The sequence below is a fragment of the Pteronotus mesoamericanus genome, unplaced genomic scaffold (assembly GCF_021234165.1).
Source record: "Pteronotus mesoamericanus isolate MK-2021 breed Mesoamerican mustached bat unplaced genomic scaffold, CSHL_Meso_final contig_90, whole genome shotgun sequence".
Classification (NCBI taxonomy): Eukaryota; Metazoa; Chordata; class Mammalia; order Chiroptera; family Mormoopidae; genus Pteronotus; species Pteronotus mesoamericanus.
The window spans coordinates 8,777,971-8,785,559 of NW_026555277.1; the positions used below are offsets into that span (position 1 = coordinate 8,777,971).

General features: G+C 38.2%; 1 long non-coding RNA gene across 1 annotated transcript; it reads left to right on the plus strand.

The window, feature by feature from the left end:
• Positions 1–23: 23 nt before the first annotated feature.
• Positions 24–7,224, plus strand: LOC129080638 (uncharacterized). The gene is made up of 3 exons (XR_008530190.1): positions 24–127; positions 1,400–1,505; positions 6,643–7,224. It is a non-coding gene; the product is annotated as an uncharacterized LOC129080638 (long non-coding RNA).
• Positions 7,225–7,589: the final 365 nt, after the last annotated feature.

Sequence of the window (7,589 nt, forward strand, 5' to 3'; positions counted from 1 at the left end):
GGAGGAGCCCAGCTGCCCTTCAGTTTGAAGCCAGCCCTTACTGACCCCGATCCGGCCAGAGCTCTCAAAGTGAAATCCAAGGAGTGTCTGAGTCGCAGTGCTCCATGAATCACGGCTTTTCATTCTGGTTGGTTTCCCCCTGCATGTTATACAGCTGTCTTTGCCCTTATTTCATCTGGCTCCTCGCCATGGTGTCTGTTTCCACCATCCAGCCTGCTTCTGTGTCTCTGCATCCTGCCTTGTAAGGCACTCAGTCTAGCTCTGTGACACAGGGAAAGAAAAAAAAAAAAGAAGAAGGAGGAGGAGGAAAAGGAACAAGATGAGGAGGAAAGGGAGGAGAGGAATGATCTTAAGAGTGTAGAGGCACAGGTTAGCATCTGTGTATATGTTAGGTACTCACTAAATATTTAAGGGATGTATACAGGAATTCATTGTTCTTTATGTTCATTATTTCTATGAGCACTTGTTCAGCACCTTCCATGTGCATGTGTGTTTATAAAGGTGTGTGCAGAAATGAAGCAGACTTATGGAGTATAAGAATCAAGGGCAAAAAGAAGAGCACACGACTGCAAGGACACCAGCTGGGAAAGGAATGTAATGAGATTTTTATAAGGGTGAATGGACAGACAGCTGAAACAGAAACCAAGGTTGAGGAAAGAGGACCACCTTAGGAGAGGAATAGGGGACTGTACAGGGCTTTGTTATGGCCCCATACCTCACAGTGAGAAGCTGAGGCCCAGGGACGTTTAGGCAATGTGCACACGTCGGCAATAGAGAAAACCAGTCCCTTGCATTCTCCCAAGCACTGTGAGCTGGGTCCTACTTTTGCTTTATTCTGGAAAAGACTGCAGGGTATGGCTGTTTCCGGACCAGTGGAAGATAGTAAGGCAGCTGAGGGCATGGGGCACAGCCCTATATTTGGACTTCTGTGGGGTCTTTTTCCAGTGTGGTGTCTTAACCATAGGCACAGAGTGAACCAACTGTATGAAATAACATGATTTTAAGTGCGCAGAGATCTGGCTGCCTCTAATGACTCCCCCAAACACCCCTCAACCGCTTACTTTTCTACCATTAGTGATTATTTATAGCTAAAACTTTAGTCCCATTAAAATCAAATCCTTCTAAGTGATTGCCATAAATGTCAGTACAGTGGTTATTTTTGGAGGAGGCAAGAGTTGTGATGGGATAAGGCACAAAGTTGGCTTCCGAAATAGTCGGCCAAGTTCTATTTCTAATTCTGGGTGCTAAGAAAGGGTCACCACTTTATAACTTATTAAGCTATATGTTTTCTTTATGTCATTTTCTATATCTGTGTTATATTCTATAATAAGAGAGTTTCAAATTTTTGTGATTGGTAATTTCTGAAGGCTTACTGTTTTTTTCCACAATTTACACCTAGGTTGTCTTTACCATAGTTAAGGGAGAGCAGGTTTTGATAAATGACGAGGAGGACACAGAGAGGGGAAGCAGAAGAGGGAGCCCATTATGGGGAACAGAAAGATGAGGTGGGTATCAATATTTAAACTGTGCAGACTTTAGATGTCACTTAACAGAGGCCACGTCTCATCATGCTTGTCTCACTCTCCCACTCTCACTTTCTCAGTAGCACCGTCAGGTCCTTATTTTTCCATGTTTCCCCTTTACATTTCCCACTCCTCTTCAAAGCTCCAGGATTACATTGGCTTGCCTCTTTCTGAGTCACTGTTTGCTTCACCTCATTGCAGCCCTACCTCCTTCCCTTCTGGCTGTTTTGTGAGGAGTATTCTCATTCATCCTGGATTTTCTGGGAGAGTTCAGACCTCAGATATTCTGTTTCAGTGTCCTCATAAACAGTGCTCTCAGATCACTTGTTCTGATTTTGGGGGCAGGCACTTGGAGACCATCACAGGTTGAAATAGCTCCAAAGAGTGGCTTAGAAGACACGCCCATTGCAGGATGTCCTTTAGATCAGGAAGGGAGCAGACAGATGGCCCCAAGCACAGGAACTGTCCATCTGGTTTGGTTGTTCCTATTGCCATAATGATCTTGCCCCTTCCCCCACTGTTGTCTATTATTAACAGATCCAGAAACTTGATCAGGGCAGCAGCAGCACAGGGACTTTCTGGGAACCATGCCCAGGAAAGGCCTAGAGGTCTTAAATTTAAATGAAGGTACAGCTGGCAGAGGAAGGCCTAAACTCTATACTCTCACGCTGCCCTCCTGACAAGCCTAGCCCTTCCTCCTGATAACCAGGAGAGATACCCTCCACATTTTCCTTTTGGGGACAGTCAGGTTAGGGAGTCAGAGACTAGTTAGTTTCCCAGCTCATCTAGCTAAACTACTCACACTTCTGAAATAAAATTTATTGAAATACATTTTTCAGTATCAAAGTTCTACATATCCTTTGCTATATCCATTTAATTTCTTATGCTATTATAAATGAAATACTTTTGAAAATTCATTTTCTTTGTCATCTTTAGAAACATGTGGTCGATCTTTTTGTATACTGACTTTGCAAAATTCACTTAGTTCTAAGAACTTGTAAATTCTTTCAGATTATCTGTATAAACAATCATGTTGTCAGCACTTTTTCCCTTTATAATCTTGTCTTTTATTTTCTTGCCTTATCACACTGATTAGGACTAGTACAATGATGAGTGGAGGTATAATATGAACATCTTTGTCTCATTCCTCATCTCGTGGAGAATGATTTCAATGTTTTATCAGGGACTTCAATATGAGAGATTTACTGTAGGGGTTTGTTTTGGTTTTTTATGGATACTTTTTATTGGCTTAAGAATGTGCCCTTTTATTCCTGATTTTCAAAGTTTTGTTTTTTTTTTTAAATCATGAATAGGTGTTGAATTTTATATTCTTATCTGCATCTATCTAGACAATTGTGGGATTTTTCTCCTTATGTTGAGTATATGGTGGGTTGCATTGGTTCAAGTATTGTATTAATCTTGCATTTCTGCAGTAAACTCAAATTAGCTATGATACATTATCATTTTATGTAATACTAGATTTTTAAAAAATATTTAATTTATTTAAGGTTTTATTTGTTTTTAGAGAGAGGGGAAGGAAGAGAGGGAGAGAAATATCGATGTGCAAGAGAAACATAGATTGGTTGCCTCTTGCCTGCCCTCGACCAGGGACCCAGCCCACAACCCAGGAATGTGCCCAAGCTGGGAATTGATCCAGTGATGCTTTGTTTTGCAGGCTTGCACTCAACCCACTGAGCCACTGTGGCAATACTACTAGATCTGACTTGCTTAATCTGAGGATTTTATGTCTACATTTATGGGAGTTTGGCCCCTGGTTTTCCTTTCTTGAGATCTTTCACAGGTTTTGGTGGATGGTTATACTGCTTCATAAGTGAATTGGATGTTCACTTTTTATGGTCTCTGGAAATTTGAGATTGGTGGCTCTAAGATATGAAAATGTCCGTTTTTCCATTTCTAACATTGTTGATACATACTATTTTTTCCTGATCAGTTTATGAAGGTTGATCAATTTCATCGATGTTTTCAAGGGCATATTTGGCGTTGTTGATTTTTATCATACATTTGTTTTACTTCACTGACGTTTTTTTTTTTTTTGTATCCTTCCATTTTTTGAATCTGCTTCTTACCAGTTTCTTGAAATAAAAACCTAGATAATTGACTTCAGCCTTTCTTTTGTAATGTGTGCATTTAATGTATCTTTTAAATACTGCTTTACCCATATAACAGATTTTTGAGATGGTAAATCTTCATCACTCAATTTTTTTTCTAACTTCCCCTGTGATTTCCTCTGTGATCCAGGGGTTATTCAGCATTGTATTACCTATTTTTTTTATACATTTTAAAAAAACTTATACATCATGTTTATTCTATTCCAGTTGTCTCAATTTTTACCTCTTTACCACCCTCCACCCATACCCCTCTCCCCCACTCACACGGTCAATTCCCACTCTGTTGTCCATGTCCATGGGTCATTCATACATGTTCTTTGTCTAGTCCCCTCCCCTTCTTTCCACCATTGCCTTCTTTCCCAATCCCCTCTGGTTACTTTCAGTCTGCTCAATGTTTCCATGCTTGTGGTTTATTTTGTTCGTTAGTTTTATTTTGTTGAATAGAATTCACTTACAGGTGAGATCATATGGTATTTGTCTTTCATCAACTGTGGCTTATTTCACTTAGTTTAATATCCTCCAGTTCCATCCATGTTATCGCAAAAGGCTATCGCATCTCTCTCTCTTTCTTAAATGCAGATTGATTTTATTTATTTTTTAAATGTCAAAGTTAATTATAACATATTTAAAAAATGTAAAACCATTACAAAGTCTCAGCAATTAAACCAACACGACATCAGCACAGAAATAATCAAGTAGATCAATGAAACGAGCATTCTAGAGACAAACGTATATATCTAAAAATATATGATTAAGTTGATATTTCAAATCAATGGGTAACACAAGGCTTATTCAACAAATAAGGTGCATGACCACTATTACTTGAAATAAAACAAATATAGAGCCCTATTTCACACATTATACAAGAAATATTCAGGTGAGTTAAAAATCAATATGTAGAATCTAAGGAGTTTTAGAAGAAAATAGAATATTTTTCATGACCTGAAGTAAAATACTCAACCCCAGAAGCTATAAAATAAATATTGACAATATGACTATATTAAACATTTAACTATATAGTAATATAGATATTAAAAAGTTAAAGGACAAGGAATAGAATAGAAAATTATTTGCAACACATCGAAAACATTGTTAATAGGTTTTTGTTTGTTTTTTAGGGAAAAAAGTTCTACAAACATTTAATCATAAATGGATTAAGAAAACCAAAAAGTCATTTAAAGCTTTTTTTTTAAATAATAGAAATAGGCAAGAAATATACTAAAACAGGTTTAGTTTCAACAAATAGTAAAGGAACAATTAAAATAATATCATTGTCACAATCAAATTAATGGGTATTAAAAATATTGGTAATATCAAGTATTGGCAACTCTCAAAGGAACTGGGTATTCATAGAAACTTTTTCTTCATCTTAAAGCAGTCTCTTTAGCATATTTTGCAGTGCTAGTTTAGTGGACGTGTAGTCTTTTAGCCTTCCTTTGTCTAGGAAACTCCTTATTTTGCCTTCCATTTTAATTGAGAACCTTGCTGGGTAGAGCAGTCTTGGTTGCAGGCCTTTGCTTTTCATTACTTGGAATATTTCTTGCCAGTCCCTTCTGGCTTGCAGGGTTTCTGTTGAGAAGTCAGCTGCTAGCTGTATTGGGGCTCCCTTATATGTTACTACCTCTTTCTCCCTTGCTTGCTTTAGGATTCTCTATTTGTCTTTGATATTTGCCATTTTAATGATGATGTGTCTTGGAGTGGGCCTCACTGGGTTCCTCTTGAATGGGACCCTCTGTGCTTCCTGGACTTGTGTGACTTTTTCTCTCCTCCAACTAGGGAAGTTTTCCAACATTACTTTTTCAAACAGGTTCTCTACCCTTTCCTCATCCTCTTCTCCTTCTGGTATACCTATTATACGGATATTATTATGTTTCAGGTTGTCTTGCATTCCCTTCAATGTTTCTTCATTCTTTTTGAGTCTTTTTTCATTTTCTTGCTCTTTCTGGGAGCTTTTTTCTACCTTATCCTCCAGCTCACTGATTCGGTCTTCAGGTTCATCGAGCCTGCTTTTGATTCCTTCTACTGTGTTCTTCAATTCAGAAATTGTATTCTTCATTTCCTTGTCTCTTATTGATAGTTTCTATGTCCTTTTTCATGTTGATGTAGTTTGCAGTTAGTTCCTAATAGTTTTTCTGTAGTTTTTGGTAATTCTCTGAGCTCACTGAGCTTCCTTAGAACCATTGTTTGGAACTCAATATCTGAGTTTACTTGCCTCTATTTCATCTACTTCTCTTTCTGGGGATTGCTCCTTTCCCTTTGAGTGGGGCATATTTCTTTGTATTCCCATTATTTGTGAGACTCTTCTCTTTTGCTTCTGATTTTTAAGTTGATCTGACTTTGTGGTGCCATATTCCCTGCTTTTCAATTTAACGTATTAATTTATATTTTTTAGGACCATGAATTTTAAGTTGTATTGAAATGAGGTGACATTGATTAATAAAATTACATATAGGTTTCAGGTGTACAATTCTATAATACATCTGTATATTGTATTGTGTTCACCACCCCATCATTTATCCCCCCCCCCATCTCCTCTTCTACTTCCCCACACCCTCCTCCCAATTTTTTTCCAATTAATTTACATTTGATATTATTCTGCAATAGTTTCAGATGTACAGCAAAATGGGTTAGAAAAGTATGTAATTTAGAGTGGTCCCCCTGCTGCTTCAAGTACCTACCTGGCCCCATACAAGTTTATCACATTATTGACTATATTCCCTATGCCGTAATATGTATCTCTGTGGCTATTCTGTTAACTACCAAGTTGTACTGCTTAATCCCTTTTTTTCACCCAAACCCCCAAACTCCCTCCCCTCTGATAAGTGTGTCTGTTCTCTGTATCTGAGTCTGTTTCTGATTATTTTGTTCATTAGATTACCCATACAACTGAAATCATATGGTATTTGTCTTATCTTGTACTCCGTATAAAAAAATTTTTTTTTTTAAATCCTCGAGGACTTTTTTTTTTTTTTTTTTTTTTTGCTTTCTAGAGAGGAAGGGACAAGGGAGAGAAAAGCACCAATGCAAGAGGAGCATCGATTGATTACCTCCTGGACCAGTAATTGCATGTGCCCAGGCGAGGAACCAAACCCACAATCTTTTGATTATGGGAAGGCACTCCAAGCCATGCCAACCAGGGCTGAACTACCTGTTTTTGAAACAGGGACTTTCCAGTGTTCCTAGCTTAATCCCGTATTTTCAGTTCAGAGAATATTCTATTAATTTTTACAAAAATGTTTGGGGCTTGTGTAATGGTCCAATTATGTTCAACTTTAGTAAAATGTTTCCAGTGTAATTCAAGTGTGTATATTGTTGGTTTAGAGGACAGTATTCTGTCAACTAAGCTAGGTTTGTTGTTTTGTTCAACTTACGCTATATCTGCTTTTGACATATATTAAAATATTTTCAAAAATTTAATTCCACAACATTCAGGAAAGAAATTGCATTTCATTCTATGGTTTCCTATTCCAGATTTTTTCCATGGGCTTTTGACAGCAATAATTCTGTGTATCTTCCTACTTTCCCAGCCACTGAGCAGCAGGAATAGTGAGCAAGGAAAGCATGTATGCGGACAGTAAGGAAGGCATGCTCTGAAGGCTACCTACTAATGCCTCTCCTTGTCCTGTTCCTCCACTGAAACAGTCACAGGCCCTTGAAAGTCTCGAAGGAAAAGGCGTTGGAAGCAGAGGTTGGCTCTGTCCCACTGAGAGCCATGATCAGGCATGTGATAAAATGTTTCAAGCGTTACCTCTTTACTTAGAGAACTCTCCCCCACACCAGTGCTAAGTTCTGGCCACTACGGCCAGGAGTGAGGTTCTGTTCAGCAAGAGACATTTTATCAGATGAAGGGCACCATCCCAATCTCCCAAACAGCTTTTGTTCATCAGCAAGCCTCTCCCAAATATCCTATCCACAAAGAAACCATCACTGCTCTCCT